We start from the raw sequence: 19,068 nt of genomic DNA, 5'->3' as shown, positions 1-19,068 counted from the left end.
TTTTAGGGGGCCCTAAAAGTTGACTTTTTCTTTTTTTGGATCAGTTTTTGAGAAAAATTTCCTCACAAAAATTGTAGAGGAAATTAAACCAAGTTCGTGGACATGTGGCACGCTAAAATTGGAGTTCGTATGTGGAAGTTATACGCAAAAAACTAAAGTTACTGTTCATGGTAACTTTCTATATAATGGGAGAGTTACTGTGGTAGTTTCTATTTTCAGAAACCTACCCCCCGGTCACTTTCTCTCTCCTCTCCCTTTCTCTCTTCCCGGTCCCGTCGGCTTTGGCCGGCGGTTTCTCCTCCGTCCGGCGACAAATTTGGACGCCGCCGGGGGCAATAGAACCCTCTCCCCTTCCTCTTCACGTCTGTGGTACTTTGGTGGTGCAATTTGGACCGTAGGAGGCGCAGCAAGGCGATGAATGCGGTGGCTACTTTGGGTCTCTGACGATTTCCCATTTTCTAGCGATTTCCGATCGTGCCACCACCCATTTCTTGGAGATCTCTTCATCGTGGTTCGACCCATGCCTGTGAGTAGCTGCAATTTTGCTGGATTACGGAAAATCGACGACGAGAAGCATCTCACAGATTTAAGGTAAATTCTGGTACTTAGACTTGAAATTGAGCTATGTCACAGTTATGAAAGATGTTTAGAATGTTTAGATGATGTTATGGATGAAATTTGGTAACCAGATTTAAGGTTGGAACAGGCGGCGCGTGGGGCCCACGTGCAGTCGCCTGTGGCGGCCCGTGGGGGCGCATCCGGCCGTTCCTGGCGGCTAGTGTTGGTTTGTTGGGTAGTACATGTTATTTTGAATGTATAGATATGTGTTTAGTGGAAATCGGAGAAGTTTTGGGTATTAATCGGAATTTCTGAAGTTTTGGGATTTCCAAATTGTGATTCGAGAAGATTGAACCGTTGGATTGTTTTCAATTTTCACTGGGATGTTAGAATAATTAATCTGGCATAACCCTGAAAGTTAGGATTGATTCCGATGTGATTTCGGTTAGTTGAGGAATTATTCGTGCGAGGAGTTTTCGGATTTTATATTGGAATCGTATTTAATTGCCGAATTATTATTCACGAATTATAATTATGTACAGGGTGATGTATCGAGCTACTGCTCGATGAAGAAACTTGTATGCGTGGTCGCCAAAATAGTACTATGAGTGGACACTTTATTTTTAAAAGAATATGCATGCAATATTGTTTCGTAATTAATTATTACGTTTCTGTATCTGAGAATATAAATTGGTTTATTGATTTGGATTTTGGATTTTGAATTTGATTATGATTTATCTCGGTTATAATTTCAGAATGATTTTGGCTATACGTTTTAAAAGGATATTGCGAATTTCGAAATAAAGTATGATTTACAATTTATTAATGATTTTCGACGAATTATTTTCCGAGGTGGTTTTCGGAATTAAATATATTTTTATTCGTCGATTTGTGATTTCTGAAAGATTTTAAAAATGGGATTTCGATGGAGATATATTTCTTATTTGTTTATCGACCTTTGGTTTTGGCATTGGGAATGCCTTAATGATGATTTTGGATTTGGTTTTGTTTCTGATTTATGATTTATAATTTGATCTCGCCTATTTGCTATTGATTTGAGATTATCTTGATGTGTGGGACCCATCATTGATTTTAGTGGAATTATCACGAGATTTACCGAATACGGTTGGGAATCGTACTCGTGCTTTCTTTGGCGAGATTTGGGGAAGCTTTTTGAATTTATGGATTTACTGGTTTTCGAATATTTTTCTTTCACCATACTTGGGTTGCTTTATTTTTAGTTCTCCTCCTCATGTGAGTGGCAGTCGAGGCTCCTCCTCACTTATTTTGTGTTTGTGAGTCGAAGTCGAGGATAGAGACTGGGAGGCTCCGACCCGAGTCTGGGAGACTCCTTCGTTGTATGGTGATATTCATCTTCCCATTATATTATGTTTATTCTTAACTAGTGGGGCTAGTATGCTTTCACGAGATTTCGAGAATAAGGAAATATGTTTTTCTAAACGTTGCATGCATCGAGATTTTATAAGTTTAACTACGTGGGAAAGTATTAAAGCTTTGCTTCATTTAAATTATCTTGATTATTTATTTTTGTCCACTCACACTAACGTGTTTTTCAATTACTTTTCCCTAGGCCATTCGGTTTCAAATGCCCAGTGTGCAGGCTAGATTAGTTGAGGTCGGGGGTACATGGAGTCGAGGCATAGTCATCAGCATAGCTTCCGCGTATTCATTTTATTTATGTTTTCCTTGTTTACCTAGTGAATTAGAATTGCTCTGATAACCTGTGGGATTAATGTTATCAAGTTTCTCTTTGTCGACCCTCCATTGCTCACGACCTTCGGGGAAGACCAAAATGAGACACTAACCTCAAGGCACAAGGCCTTGACTTCCTTTACATATGCTCCATAATAGCTCAAGATGCTCATGTAAAGATCAACTCCATTGAGAAAGATATAACGTCCAAAGAGCAATGCGTCACAAATAACCCATAAAAGAATAAGAACAAAGGTCCTCCATTAAGATCATAGGCTTTGCCACCTCCAATACACCCAAAACTGCCCTACAATGGCCTCCATTGAAGAATTGAAGTGCAAGAAGTCCAACCACCCAAGTGAACAAAAACTAGTGAGTGCAGCGAAATTCCACCTTTCTGTCTTCAAATGCTCATATCTCAGACATAGAAAGTGATAAATAAGTGAGACTACTTGGAATAGAAAGTAGACTTGGAGAGCTTTCTATCCATATAAAGTGAGCCACCTATATCCAACTGAGATGAAAAATACACATGGTTAAAGTTGCCAACTTGTAATGAAGTCTGCTGCTGACCCTCAGTCACCAAAACTGCAATAAGTCGGGTTCCAGAGGTGAAAAGATAGTGAGACCAACTGAAAATGAAAGTAGACTCATCGAGATACCTTCTATTAAAATTTTACTGGAAAATAAATTCTGAGTCAAAAATCGTTGGCCTCCAAACTCACTGTTGTGTTCTGCAGTTTCTGCTGTGCCCTGTTTCTGACCTCTGTCATTTGGAACACTATATCTGAAGCTAGGAAGGTTCAAATCAAAAGCTGTTTCTCCTGTATACAGAAGACAGGTGAAGACACATCTCTGAAAAAATTTTAGCTCCAAATTGCTTGGGATGTAGAAGGTGTAGCTTCCCAAAGTCACTGTACAGAAGCTGTCTCTGTTCTGACCTCCATACATTGACCATTGAATAACTGAAGTTCCAGAAACTCAACAAGGCTAAAATTTTGGCACAAGATAGTAGACCCATAGTATAATAGTTTAAGAAATTTTCAGCTCAAATTACCATGTATATTGAAAACTATAGTTTCCCAAATCAACTGAATATCTGAACAGAAACTGCCCACTGCAGAATTCATTCTCCTTCACATTTTCAACTCCATACACCTCCCATCCTCCCAAAAATGACTCAAAAGCTTTATTTACAACAAAGATAAACTACGAAAGAAAGAAATACTACCGATGATGTGCTAGGGTTGCCTCCATAGCGAGCGCTTTGTTTAAGGACTTCATTGCCGGTCCATAAAACGTGAACTTTGTCAAGGTGGATACTTCTCAAGTGCGACCACCCTATTGTTTGGGGCTAAGGGACTCCTTGATTTGTCATAGAGGCATGGCCAAGAGCTATCCATGAATATTGCAATTGATGACCAAAAGTGGAGCTTCTTAATCTTCCTCTTCTTCTTAATTTTTCTTCTAGGAACCAACCTTGTCCTCTCCTTCAAAAGTGGTGTAGAAATGATGCTCTTAGGAACAATAGGTGGTAGAAGCTCTTGAGAGTGATGGGAAAGGTTGAGTGCAAGTGCTCCACTTCCTTTCCAATCCATCACCTCATTGTAGAAACATTGACCACTTAATGGCGGATTGAGAGGTAAAAGTACCTTAATATCAATATTCTCATTAAGAACATAAGTGCTCAATGTTCTACTCTCTACCTTGGGAAGCTCATGATGGATCTCCTTGGATGTGGGAGGAGAGAAAACCCTTGGTTCTTCAATTTCCTTATCATCACAAGGCATTGAAAGACTTTCTTCCTCCTTGAGAATATCGGCCTCAACGATTAAGGGATCATGGTGTAAGTCTTCAAGCTCCACATCCTCCTCACTAGACAAGCTATCCTCTTCTTCGGAATCATCTTTATATTTCTCTTCTTCATTGTGAAGATTAGATTTCCAATATTACACCGGTTTCTCCGAAGTGTAGTCTCTCAACCCACTTGCTTCAAAATTTCCATAACCAAGCACACTTTCTTGTACATGAACATCACACTCTCGTTCTTGAAGAGGTAACTCTTGCTCATGATGCTCAAAATATACTCCTTCTCTTGAATTAGGCTCCACTTGATCAAAGAAAGAATCTTGCTCATGACAAATGGTGAATGGTGGCTCTTGTGCAAGACTAGGCTCAAGTTTCTCATTGGAATGTGAAGACATGTCTTGAGAAGCTTGCAATTGAGCATTGAAGGCTTGCAATTTAGCATGCAATCGAGCTTGGGAGGCTTGCAATTGAGCATTAGAGGCTTCTAATTGAGCTAGTTCTTCTTCAAGTGATGGTTTCATAGGCTCAAAAGCTTGCTCTTGTGGATATGCTTCGGGTACACATGTCTCTTGATACATCCCCATCTTGTACTCATATTCTTGCATAAAATCCGGGTACTCAAACCTCAAAGAACACTCAAAAGGTGAATGCCACAGAGAATTACACAAAGCACAAGGTTGGTTGTAACAAGGCATAGGACTCTCGGCATAGGGATTCCATTCTTGATAACCTTCACCATCATAACTTTGTTGCTCATATCCCCTATGATCATCCCATCCATAGCTCCATCGATCCATAACTCAAAGTGATAATAAAAATAAGTACCTATGGATTCCCAAGAGTGAGATTAGTAACCAACAATTAAAAACAAAATAGAAAACTAAGCACATAAAACATAACAACTAATAAAAATAACAATTTTTTTTTTAATAACAAAGAAACAAAAATATGCCAAAGTGACCTAGAACCGATTTACCAAGGGATTAAGGCTATTAAACCCTAATCCCCGACAATGGTGCCATTGACTTGATACACATTTACGCAAGCGTACGTATCATTGTCAAGATAGCACTATGCCAAAAAGGCCTTCAGACGACACACTTCAGATGACAAAAGTATTGTTTTATGTCGTCTGAGTTTTTCGGACAACATAATTTTTTTTTCTGTTGTCTGAATATAGACTAAAACCATACTGGTTTAATTTGAAAAAATGGTGAGCATTCAGACAACACATTTTTGTCGTTATAGAAGATGGTGATTTCCTATCTCAAATTTGGAGGGATATCCAAAAGTTGATTAAGTACTTTTCCCTCTCAAATATCCAAGCCCTAGTTGACTGAAAAAATGTTGCAACATTCAGACAACATTTAAATGTTGTCTAAGTGTGAAAAAAATTTCAAGTTATTTTGACTTGTGCTTTTTGATATAGAGATAGACCTCGACACCTAATTAAAGTCATTTTCTCTCGTCCTCCAACTCTCTCAGCTCGACCTAGTTAGAACCCGCGAAAATGAAAAACTCAAACACCAGCCTCTCTCCTTCTCTCCCAACTCTCTGGATTCTTCTTCTTTGTCTCTCCTTCTTCTTCTTAGTCTTTACTTCATGTTTTGCATCTGGATTAATGGAGCTCTCCAGCAACAAATAGAGCTATTTTCGATTCGGATATTGGTAAGCAATTTAGGGTTTCAATTGCTTTTTAGTTTAGGTTTTCGACTGGGTTCAATGTTCGATAGATTTTAGGGTTTTATCTGCAGATTTTGGGTTTGCTTATTATCCAAAATTTCGATTAGGTTTTTCTTCTATTTGGGGATGGGGTGATTGAAATGGATATAGCTATATTGGGGTTTTGTCTTCGATTTAGTGATGTGGTTTTCCTTCGATTGAAATGGATTTATGTGTTGGGGTTTTGAATATTTTGATTTCCATGTTGTTTGACAAGAACTCTTTCTTCTTTCAATTAAAACTGTTTTGTATTGAAAAAATCATGGTTTTATCAATAATTGCATTGCTGTTCTTCTACTAGATCATGTTGATATATAAGCATGTAAATGTTGTTGAATATTTACATACAGTTCAATGCAAGAAAGTTTATATTAACAAGCTTATTGCAATTTTAGACGGCTAGCTTATTTCAAAAAGGAGTTTGACAGCAGCTATGTGGGATTTATGGATGGAGCTAAGTGGTTGGTGGAGAACACTGAAATCCTTCGTTGTATGCAGCTATCTCCAGTAAGTTCAAATTTCCTATCTTTTCAAGTAAGTTCGTTCTGTTTCAGTCATTCCAAGAGTTTGGGTGTGATTGTTGTAAATTTGGTATAGGTGGCTGGATTTGTGAAATACAAAGTGGGTGTTAGCAATTGGAATTTTATTTGCTGTAGCAGTTGATTGGCTGTATGAGCTGCTGAAAGCTAAGGCTTGAGGTAGGGAAAGCAAACTTTTCTCTATAGCTTTGATTCTGATTTGGTATGTAATTGGTGTGATTGTGTTGGAACGTTTTCCTCTGCAATTTTTAAGTGCAATTTGACAAGCAGAGAGTCACACCCCAAACATCCTACCAGATTGTACGTAGATGGTTTAGTTTAGTTACTACTGGGATATGAAAAGCCAAATGGGGTTGTAATGCTTCATGCATCCTCTTTGTATTCCTTTGTTTACTGTCCAATGTAGTAGCTATTCTTTTGGCTTGTAAGCTAGTTCTTTTTGTTGTGTCTCTCTTGTTTTCTCTTAAAACAAACCACGTTTTAAAATCAAAACTTCATATTGTGGTTAAAACAGCTTTGCTGAATTTTCTGAGAAAGTTGCTGATCTGTTAAATTTGAGCTTTGTGTTGCCCTACTTACTGATCTCCAAATGTCGTGAAATTTGGATATATTTCTTTTCTTCTAGTTAAAAAATTATCTGGAAATTTTCATCTTATTTGGATGTATAATGAATCTTCAGTGATTTTTCTTTTGAGTCTGGTCTGCTTTGGCAAAGTTCCAGAATTTTTAGTGTACCCTCTAATTTTCTGCTGAGATTTGAACTTCTATTTGAATCATTTAACCTATGGTCTTTGTATATATTGAACTAGACATTCCAATAGTTTTTTCAAAATTGATTTCTTGTCAATTGGTTGTAAAATGAATTTTTGGTGGATTTTCTATTTTGACTTTGCTGCTGCTATATTTTTCTAAAACCTGACAGTTCAGTCTATTTGCATCCATCGTTTCCCTTACTTCTTGAACTTCGATTAGTTTGAAATTTTAGTATGTCGTACCTTGATATGTCAGCTTTCATTCTGAAAAATTTCAACTTCATTGTTGCACAAATGAATTTTTCGTAAATCCTCAAAGCCAAACTGTTCTTGCCTAAATGTTACACTTTAAGTTGTGTCAAATTTGGTCTTTTTCTGAATTTATTTTGCACGAGATCACTGGGGAATGGAGCCTATGAACTCTGGGGCAAGTAGAGCTAAGGTGAGTCTAGTAATAATGGATCCTTTTCCAAAAATGATGATGAACTGTTTGATTTATTGTCTCTGAAAAACTGTGCACCCAGAAATTGATTATGGTTCAGTTTCATTGTTCTATATCCCAAACGGTGTGTTTTGATTCTCTTCCTTTGATTGAATTTTGTTGCAGAAGGAGTTGAAGCACCTGAAGGTTTTGAGGATGGCAGTGATTTACATGATGATGTGTGTACTGAATCTGTACGAGTACGCGAAGAAGAACTTGGGGCCTCTGAGATCGATTGTGTGGACTATGGAGGTTGCTATGATCAATATTGTTGCTCCAATCTACTGCAGATTCAAAGGAGTGCCTAATGATTTCCTTAGTTTACTCAACACGAAGGTAAATCACTCTTATCCCTTCTTACAAGCAAAAGAAGAAATACAAATTGTATGGAAGTAAGGAACCAGAAGTTTCTCTGATTCATTAGTTTCTTTGGGATGAATTAAGTACAGTGTTAGCTTTTCACACTTCTCCATGCTTTGGGCAAAACTAAAACCGGTGGTGAATTGTAATTTGCTAGTGTACATACAAGGGAAGTCTCCACTAGGTTTGGCACTATCAATTAAGACCCTTCGGTACTCCCCAGTACTATGCCATGGGCCGGGTTCACGACCCACCATGGCGGGACTCATATGGGATGTCACCCCGGCCACCCAGGGCCCAAGGCAAGGCTAGCACAGCCCATCTAATTACACAAACAAGAGAGCTGATATGGCATCAGAAGAACAACCTGTGTCCCACATTGAAGATAGGGGAGACTCCTTTCCCATGCTCGAGTATAAAGGCATTAGCACAACTAACTTTTACGGGTAATAACTCCTTTGTCCACTATTTGTCTGATCTATATATATATTGATTACTCACTCAGGCATCGGAGAGGCGTAAACCGTCCGGTACGGTTTACCCCTCTAACTCTGTGTTCTTGATTCAGGATATAGGAGTGGGATCGGTACCCCAGGCGGTATAGCATTCTGTGTGAGGTACCCGGAGAAAGCCACCAGAAACAGCTAGACTTGATGTGAATGCTGCTATATGAGAATGCTAATAACACTACACCAAAAACCTCAACACACTACACTTTTTGCACAACAAAAAAAAAAAAAAGTGATGTGTGATGAAGAAAAGTGAATCAGACAACATGTTTAGTAAACCTACGTTGTATAAGGTGGTTAAAATTCTGAAGTTTTTGTTTAGAAGACCATTGCACAACGGTTACAAGAATAATCTGTTGTGTGAATCATAAAAAAAATAGCGGCAGATTTCCCTCCTAGATCGACTCAAATTTGGCTCCAAATTGGTACTACATCGTACAACAGTATAGTTATATCTGTTGTATGAGAGTAGCATGCAAAACATGATACAACGGTTTTTAACATTTTGTTGTGTGATAAAGTGGGAAATATTTGAATGTGCCTGTATTTGGCCCAAAATGGCACTGAAGCCCCCCAAAAACCTCCAAGTTTTGATTGAAATATAGCACCAGATTGATGATCCCACAACCAAATGAGTTGTTTCTGTTGTGTGAATGAGCATTGCCTAGCATGTTACTTTGGTTGCATATTATAGCGGGAACTTTTCCCTCTTTGGAACCTTAGCTGAGGTTTAATTTATTCACAATCAGACAACAAAACTTCGTCTTTATGTTGTCTGATTCATAAAGCAAAAATTAAAAGCCCGCCTTAGACAACTTAGTTAGCTAGCTAGGTTTATTGGATTTGCTCTCTCCCCGTCAACACTTTGTCAAAATAGCCGTTTCCTCTCGTCGAGCAGCTCTCTTCTCAACTTCATCAAAAACCATCACTCTCTCATGAAAACACCATGGATCTCTCATGAAAACACCATAGCTATTTGTCTCCTCTCACTCCACCATAGCTATTTGTCTCCTCTCACTCCCACTTAGACAAAATAAGGGTTTTTCTTCGAATCGTTTCCATCAAAGACTTCTCCATCACTTTCTTCACACTTCACAGTCCCTTCCCAAAAACGTCGACTTCCCTTAAACATCGCACTTTGGCTCTCTCTCTCTCTCAAGCTCTCAGCATCCCCAAAAACTTCATAATGAAGGGCAAAATAACACACGCACTCTCTGTCTCTCTCTGTGTTCCTCTCGTCCTGCATATCGAAGGAGCTCAAATCCAAAGTCTGAGCAAAGCAAATTTGCTCAACCCTAATGAATATGTATTCTTTCCTTTTCAATTTCAATTTCTAGGTAATGGGTAAAACCAAATTAGGGTTTCTTTCTGAGTTTTATTTTGGGGTTTCTTGAGATCTCACGATGAACACGAGAGGCGAGCGCAGCACCTGCAGTCGTAGATTTATTGCTACTAATCGAGCAATCAAAAGGTGGAGGAGATCCAGCCTGGCACGAGCGGCCAAACCCTGACCGTCAAGGTCGTCACCACCAATCCGGTCGAGAGGTCACCTCCAAGAATGGCGGCCCTCGATCCTCTCTCTCCTCTCTCCCTCTTCAGCCCCCTCGCATCACTGAGTGCCTCGTTAGCGATGAGACTGGAACCATTGTCTTCACTGCTCGCAATGACCAAGGTACGTATATGGACTCTTAGTCTTGGCTGAGTGCTTAAGGCTTTTAGGTTTCAACAGTTTAGAATGAGAATTGCACTTCTGGGTTTGTATTGGTTCATGAGAAATTTAATTTGTGGAAGCGAATTTTTGCATTCGGTTTCATTTTTTTTCATACCAGATTATAACGTTTAACATTTCTATGTGTAAATCTTTGTGGTGGATCTTCAGATCTATGTTTCTAGGGATTTTGTTGAATTAAAGTTAAGGTGTTTATGGATCTCTGATATTGCTGTTGTTTTTGGTCCGACTTGATTAGCTATGCATATGAATGTTGAATGTGTCCTATATTTGTATATATCATATCACAGTTGTAGGGTGTTGGGTTGTTGTGTTGTGGAATTGTGGGTGTGGTTGATATGACAATAGGATTGTGGAGCATTTGTACCCTACAGAATGCAAAGATTGACATTATGAAGCCTGGTACCACTGTGATTCCACGCAATGCAAAGATTGACATGTTCATCAAGGGTACTATGAGGCTTGCAGTTGATAAATGGGGTAGTGTTGAAGTCACAGAACCAGCCAGCTTTGAAGTCAAGGAGGTCAACAATCTTTCTCTTGTCGAGTATGAATTACTTAGTGTTGCTGAATCAGATCAGAAAAGCTAATTTGATGAAAGACTGAATGATGGGTATATTGTGAGAGTGGATATTAGTGAATTAGTAGCAAATCTGTGGGATGCCTCTCTGATAGTTCTCAACTGTTTTTTCAGGTGAAAAGTGGAAAAAGTAGCTTAGAGCAGATATCTAGAGTTTACGGAAATCAGGTAATATCTTTGTCTAGTTTTAGGTGCATGCCCATAATGCTTCAATTCATTTATATTCTGTTGAGATGATCTACACAGTTTCACGACATGGTATAAAAGTTCTTTGATAACATTGTGGTTCCAATTAATTATAATAGTTCAATTTTGTGCATTTTATATGCATTGTTTTCCTTGTTGATCATTACCTTGGCTTATGGTTGTTGTAGTATTTCAAGAATTCATTTTAGCTCTAGTAACATGACTTGGAAACTACATGATTCACCCCACCCCGTGTACTAGTGTTTTTGCTTTTCACTTGATCTTAATTAGCATACTTGATGCTTCAACTGGCTTTGATCTGCCGGTCAAAATAGGATTGACTGGATTATCAACTTGATTTTTAATGATCCTCAACCGCCAAACATTTGGCAAAGAATTTTCTCATTTCTGTTGCGGATTGTATACTCAAGTTGTCCTCTGTCTGTGCAATTGTAACCTACCAAGTTTATTTATACTGAATAATTCTTTATTATATTCATTTCTGTTCAGATCATTTTTATGTAGGCCTCTTCCTCTTTTCTGTGTATATATTTACTACCTGTTTAAAGAATAGTCTGCACGTTTTTTCCGCTAAATATGTTCTTTTGCTAAACATCACTTAATGTTGATAAAGCACTTATATGATAGCTATTTGCATCTTGTGATCCAGGTTCTACACATGGATAGGAATGACTATTACGGAGGAGAGTGTGCATCACTTAATCTTATTCAGGTCCTATTTCTGCTGCTTAATCTTTAACTGGTGACCAAGTACTAGTTTTATACTTCTATTATGGTGCCTCACTGTTTTACCTAACCTTTAATTTTGAGTTTTTTTTTTTGGTGATCTTTACACTTTTCTGGCATCTCTGGAAGAGGTTCAGGGGAGATGATAAGCCCCCAGCCCAGTTGGGCTCTAGTAGGGATTATAATGTGGACATGGTCCCTAAGGTATGTTTTGTCTGTCATATTCTACATTGCTTTGCATTGTTCTTTGCTCACAAGCTACGGGTTAGTTTTATTTGTTTTAAGTTTCCCTAACCTGTTTTATTTTCTCTGTGTAGTTTATGATGGCCAATGGAACTCTAGTGCGTGTCCTCATTCATACAGATGTTACCAAGTATTTGTCCTTCAAAGCTGTGGATGGCAGTTTTGTCTATAATAAAGGAAAGGTAAAACTTTTGCCGACTTGCGATAATTCTTGATTATTCTTACACATTGATGTATTAAATTGATCTCAATCATTATGAGTGGTATATCCATTGCAATAGGTTCACAAGGTTCCAGCAAATGATATGGAGGCACTTAAATCTCCACTCATGGGTCTATTTGAAAAGCGCCGTGCATGCAAGTTCTTCATAGAGATGATCGCTACCTGGATGAACCTGCACTGGATACTGTGAAAAGGATGAAGGTAAGTACTGGCTAAGATGAGTTGTTTTTTGTATCTAGATCTTTAGTTTTGTGTATCAGATGTTTCGTCATTGTCATGCACTTGAGTTTTCCCTATTGTTTATCTATTGCACGTTTTCAAGGAGGATCTCCATACATTTATCCTTTGTATAGACTAGGAGAGCTTCCTCAGGTCTGTCACTCTGTTTTTATATTCGAGTATAACTGTTGTGAAAGTCAATAAGGATATTCATTTCTTTTCTGAGTGGGGCTTTATGCAGGCATTTGCACGACTTAGTGCGGTTTATGGTGGTACTTATATGCTTAATAAACCTGAATGCAAGGTACTCCTACTTTCCTTCACATGTTTTATGGATTTAACACTATTTGCAACTATTGCATCACTTTTTTTTTTCTCTACTCTATAATTGGAAAGTGCTGTGCTCATGTTATTTGGTCTAGACACTGAGTTGTCTCGTGCCTGATGCTAGGTGGAGTTCAATGAGGAAGGGAAAGTTATTGGTGTCACATCTGAAGGTGAAACTGCCAAGTGCACTAAAGTTGTCTGTGACCCTTCTTACTTACCCAACAAGGTAAATTGTTATGATTCTTCTGAGTTTGCATAAAATTTGAGGTTCTGGTTATTGCAGTAAATTGTTAAGAAACAATATCTGGTTATTGCGGTAAATTGTTCAGAAACAATAAATATTTTGAAGACCTTATCGTCATGTGTGTTCATCCTCTAACTTCAAGATTTAATTTATAATATGTGTTCCAGAAATATTAATATGGTTTTGAATTTAACATAACTTTCCTGGAGATTTACATTTGTTGATTTCTTTTACATTCATACATGATATTTCAGCCATCTGCATTCATCTACCTTTTCATTTGGGCTTTTACTAAAATCTATTCTTGTTTGTGCTAGTATCTTATGTGCATGTTGAAGATCGACTGAAGATGGCGATGAGCGTGAGAGGAGAGATGGAGAAGCTGAGCGTGGAGCAGTTGAAGGCAGTGAAAGAGCAAACTGATCTGGAGCAGTTGAAGTCATGTGTGTTCATCCTCTAACTTCAAGATTTAATTTATAATATGTTTTCTTTGTATGTATAAAAACTAAAACTAATCAAAGGGGGGACAAAAATGCTCCTCTTGACTCTAATGCATACCTTAAACTGCTTTAAAGTAGGGCTACTCTTTCTTTGCTTATTAGTTCTTCCTTTTTTGTTGTTGTTTTCTTCTAATTACGAAATTGTAAAATTGATATGCAGGTTGCTTCTAAGAAGAAAAGCATTTCTGATGAAGCTGGGTTAGTTTTGCAAGCAAAACTGAAGCAGATGGCTCCTACAGCACAGTAGGAGACAAGGACTTTTAATATGTGTGTTGTGGTATTCAAGTTAAGATCATGGTGAAGTACTGGTGACTTGGGAGTAGATTATGCTTGTTTTGATATAGAATTCAAACATCAATTTAGAGTTGTGGTTTGCACGCTTGAACTGGTGCGGTTTTGTTCCCTTACAAATGGGATTAATTCTCTTCTGCTCTTTAAAGACTCGTGTTGTGGTGTATCATTGCAGAACTACTTACAATTTACAATTTGCTTTTTCCAGCTTCAAATGTTGTGTGGTGTATCATTTGATGAACTACTGTTCATTTGGTAAATGGACTAAATGAATGCACAATTTAATTTAGGAATGGGATGTTCAAATGATCAGACAACAGAATAGATATAATGGCGACTGCACGAATGGCCAAAATTGGGGCAAATACACTGCAATCATTCATATCACACATCGGTTTTTAACAAATTAGTGTCTTCTAATTTATACTCACACAACAGAACCAATTGAACTCTGTTGTCCTAAAGTTCATCACACAACAGATATAGTCCAAGAACTGAAGTTTGAAGATCAATCAGACAACAGACGAAATAAAAAAATGTTGTCTGATACACTTAACATACAACAGCTTAAAACTGGCACGGTTGTCTGAAGACAGCGCCTCAACTGCTGCGTAGCTGCGCTTGGCATCTGCCGAGCCATCTGCCGAGCTATCACACAACAGTTATAACACATACCTATTGTCTGGCTGTTTATCACACAATTGTGTTCCACCGTTGTCTGATTTTTCATCAGACAGCGGCTCGCTCTACAACGGTGGGTCTCCAAATCCCACAACGGTTTTCTGCCGTTGTCTGATAACATTTTTGGTGTAGTGTAAGTAACTAGTTTCATATTTACCGGCATAACAGAATTCAGCTTCCTCTACTTGTTAACCTCTTTGCTCAATCTGCCAGTTTAGATTTAAAGGTTGTTTGTTGTAGGAAAGGACGTGGTTGTGAGTACTGCTATGTTTGGATATAAAATTAGACCTGGATTATGCTTAATTACAAAGTCGAAATGGGATATTGATTTTCGTTTGTAAACAAATTTTGGAGATGGTAGTTGTGTTATTTGGTTAGTAGATAGTAAGTGTTATTTTGATGCTTTCGCTTATGATACTGATTTACTTTGCTATACATGAAATCCATGGTAATGAGACCAGAAAATTCATGCAAGGACTTTTATGACTGGTGCTGGATGAATAGGAGCTAGATTGCCAAATACTCATGGAATTTAATGTTCCTAATCCATCTATTATTTTTCTGTTTTCATTAATAGTTTAATAAACCATAGTCGTATGACTCAAATGATTTTTTGATGCTAGTTATGGGTTTTGTATATATGCCTTTCTGCATTCCTTACATTCACTGATGTTCTATTTGATCAAAACCTGGTAGATCTCCTATGAGTAAGAATTTGTATGGTACAAACAAAATGATTGTTAGTAACTGGGCTTAAAATGATTGCTTGCTTGGGTTCTTCTTTTTGGTAAAGATTTAAGGGGAATGATAGCAACAATTAATATAAGAGACTAAAACTTGGATTTTGAACAAGTTTGGTGTTTTCTGTTTACTACAGGAGCTCCGTATTTATTGTGGCTACTTGAGTTCTGTTTCTATCTTTATCATCGTATGCATCTTTTTTCTTTATTTGAGTTCTCCAAATGTGGATGAGCTTTCTGACATAACTGAAAATACATTCACTAAACAACAGGTATTTGGTCTTTTCTTTGTGGTTGAATCTCAGTTAATCAATTAGTAAGCCCTTATTCATGGTAATAAATAGGATTCATACTAAATGTAATTTTCTGGTGATATATGATTGTATAGGTGATCAAGATGGAGGTTGACTATATCTGAAATTTGAAATGGGAAATCCCATTGTTCGGACATACTTGAGGTAATGTTGGTTCTGAAAATCATACACTCATTTCCGGTCATGTTATATTAGTTCATTTCTACAAGACTGGCATCTTAATTGAGATTTCCTATCAACATGTTATGTTTGTTTCTCCCCTATTTTGGTGATAATCATGCATGCTTCTGTGTAGGAAGCTGTCAAGGGACAATTATGGAGATTACGTGATCCCCAGGGGAAGCCACCAGGTGTAATGTAGTAGTATAGCTAGCTAGTTCCTATATTTAACTTGTGTCTAGTAGAAATTCTTCCTTCATTAAGTATTTGGACTTGTCTGCAGATTCAGATTAGTAGATATGAGCCATTTTGAACTGATGCTCATGATTAGGTTTGTGTACATGAGACAATGGTGGATTAGTGAAAATCGCAATGAATGATTTTGGATGTGTATTTTATGGTTTTATGAATGGGCAATTTTAATTTTCAGATGCATGCATCCCAATTGTAACAGGGGACTACTAATATGTGTTATCTCAAATTGCAAGCTACAACAAAGCACACCAAAATGTGTGGTTGCAGCTGAACAAAAACAACACAAAAAACAATTAGAAGTCTATTGTCTTTTTGGCATTGAGACGACAGAAAATTGTAGTCTAAATGGCAAAACAATAACATAAGTTAGACGAAAGTGTTGGCAAAAGCGTATAATAACAACAAATAAGTGTGGTTGGAATTAATCACAGACAATATAAAATACCTAATAAAAGACCTTTCACACAACACTTAAGTGTCGTATGAATGTACCCTAGACCGACATTTAATTGTAGTCTGTTAATGTCTAAAAGTTCGGCGGTAGCTGAACCTTTGTTAACGTTGATCTGGTTGGTGGATCGATACTTGTGATGCTCTCAAAGGTTCCGCTACCTGTCAAGTAAAATACAAAGGGCGTCAGAGGGAGACCGCGCTGGGCAGTCTTCAACTCTCCGATGCCTAAGTTAGTCAATGTATTTATGTTGACGAAGTAACAGTAGGTAAGTATTGAATGCGTAATTAATGAGGAGAGAGGAGAGAACCTTTTATAGGTGAGGAGGAGGCTGACCTCCTCCTTGTTTTCGATGTGGGACTGATGTGCTTCAGTTCCCAGCTTCAGGAGCTTCTGATGCTATCTTGGCGCGGCGCGTGGCGGCGCGTCAGCGGTGATCTGGGGGTGATCCGATGCTGAGGTTGTAGCCCCCCTGGCGGTGTACCTGTATGTCATTCCTTTGGTTGGAATTAGTACCTTTGGTGGTACAATGAGCGTGGCCCATTATAGATAATTATGCTTCCAAATGTACATGTATGAACAATCGTATGCTGTTTGCAAGATGACCAGAAGGTTCCGCTAGAGGTTTTGTAGCGGAAGGTTCCTCGCTGGAAAGATGGCGAGGGTGAAGTTCCGCTGGCAGGGTTTCGCTCAACGGAGACTTCGTCACTTGGAAGATGACAAGGGAGAAGTTCCGCTGGCGGGGTTTCGCTCAGCGGAGACTTCGTCACTTGGAAGATGACAAGGGAGAAGTTTCGTTGGCGGGGTTTCGCTCAGCGGAGACTTCGTCACTTGGGGGATGACAAGGGAGAAGTTCCGCTGGTGGGGTTTCGCTTAGCGGAGACTTCGTCACTTGGAAGATGACAAGGGAGAAGTTCCGTTGGCGGGGTTTCGCTCAGCGGAGACTTCGTCACTTGGGAGATGACAAGGGAGAAGTTCCACTGGCGGGGATTCGCTCAGCGGAGACTTCGGACGGTTGATTCATCCCAAGTGGTTACTTCCACCAGACGCTTCGTCTGGTGGTGGTTGACACGTGTCCAACCCATAGAGGGTTAGCGTGCGGAGGCTTGTCTCCTAAGCCTGGCCGTCTTCTCGCCATTAATGCTAGTAATTATGGATTTCGTAACCGAGGCGACGCCTCGGTTAATCCAGAGAGTAAGTGGAGATTTGCGACACGTGTACAGCTGGTGTGTGATGTCGTTTTTGAGCGGACGGCTTAGAACGCGTTGATGTTGACATAAAAGGGGGGGAACTTTAGCGAGTTTTGACACTTTGTGAAAACTTGAAACCTGAGTCGTCATCTTCAAGCTCTGTGTGATTTGCGAAGAGAGTTCCGGGGGACAAAATCTGTTGAGTTATCGGATCTTGAGGACGAGGCCTTTACCGGTGAAGACAAGCGCCTTCAATCACACCAAAGATTTCACCTTTGAGGTTGGTGCTCTGAATCTCATCCCTGTTCCATTGAATTTCTGTGTGTTTGCTTCTGTCAGTTTTTTGGGTTTCTTGATTTTGGGGTGTTCTGTTCTTGTTTGGCGTGCTCTGAGTGTGTAAAGTGGGTTTTGGGGATGGGTTTTGGTGTTTTTGACACAGTTGGGATTTCGGGATTTACTAGATGGTCGAATCTAGGTTAAGTGTTTGGGGGTTGTTTGTTCTTGTTTTGGTGTTTTCTGGGTAAACTGTTGCTGATGTTCTTGGCTATAACTGATGTAAGAATAGGCTAGATCTGTGTTTGTGCTAACTGGTGTGGGTTTTAGGCTTTGGGATGGCTAACGTCATAGAGATTTCGAGCAGTGAGGATTCCGGGTCTGACGTGTCGTTCAGCGCGGCGGATAAAATATTTATTGACTCGTTGCGTCCGTCTGCCCATGCAGGAACCTCACTGCCAGAACCGCTAGAGGTTGAGCCGCTACAGACCATACCTTGGGAAGTAGTTATGGGTCGTGCTCCACGTCCAGAGAGCTCTAGGGCGGGTGAGGCTGCTGCTGCCAAAACTAGGCGCGACGAGCGGTTGGCAAGCAACAGCGCTGCCAGCGGCTCCGCTGGGGGAGAAGAAACAGCGGGGGAGGACGCTGAGTCAGTGTGGTTCCTCCAGGATGGCACCGCCGTTGACGAGGCAGGAGGGCGGATGAATGTCGCCGCCGTCAATCGGGTGAAGCGGATGTTCCGGTTGCCCGGGTCGGTGAAGCTGCGTCCGCCGCTTGCGGACGAGAAGGCATCCGTTCTTCCTGAGGGGTTTGCCGCGGTGCACGAGGCTATATTCCGCCAAGGAGTGACACTTCCGTTGGTGCCGAACCTTCAAATCCTGGTGTGCGAATTTGGCCTTGCCTTTGGTCAAATTTGCCCCAACATGTGGCGGTTGATGCTGGCGTTAAACTCCCTGTGGCGGTTGTCCGGTTGTGAGGGGCCTACTGTGGCGGAGGTACTTCACTTCTACGAGCTGGTCTATGTGAAGCGCCAGGGTTGCAGAGGGCAAGTGAACCTGAGCCGCCGCCAGGGAGCGCCCAAGCTGATCGAGAATCTAAGGGATTCTATGTCCTACTGGCGGGGGACCTTCTGCGTCGCCACGGAGGGGTGGGAGTATCAGGCTGAGTCGAACGAGGGAGGGCCGACGTTTAGGATTAAGTCGGAGTTCCAACATATCCGAGGTTGTTAACCGGTTTCCGCTAAACGTAGTTGGCGGCTTCTTGTATTTGCAGA

The 19,068-nt window shown here is 39.7% G+C and overlaps 2 long non-coding RNA genes across 2 annotated transcripts; both read left to right on the top strand.

The window, feature by feature from the left end:
- The first annotated feature begins 11,816 nt into the window (after positions 1–11,816).
- LOC133720120 (uncharacterized) lies at positions 11,817–12,299 on the top strand. The gene is made up of 3 exons (XR_009851696.1): positions 11,817–11,889; positions 12,003–12,110; positions 12,210–12,299. It is a non-coding gene; the product is annotated as an uncharacterized LOC133720120 (long non-coding RNA).
- A 152-nt stretch (positions 12,300–12,451) lies between these two features.
- LOC133720471 (uncharacterized) lies at positions 12,452–12,925 on the top strand. The gene is made up of 3 exons (XR_009851887.1): positions 12,452–12,523; positions 12,612–12,674; positions 12,822–12,925. It is a non-coding gene; the product is annotated as an uncharacterized LOC133720471 (long non-coding RNA).
- The last annotated feature ends 6,143 nt before the right edge of the window (positions 12,926–19,068 follow it).

The sequence above is a fragment of the Rosa rugosa genome, chromosome 7, assembly GCF_958449725.1.
Source record: "Rosa rugosa chromosome 7, drRosRugo1.1, whole genome shotgun sequence".
NCBI lineage: Eukaryota > Viridiplantae > Streptophyta > Magnoliopsida > Rosales > Rosaceae > Rosa > Rosa rugosa.
The sequence above is the reverse complement of the archived record's forward strand: the minus strand, read 5'-3'. Positions and strand labels throughout refer to the sequence as shown.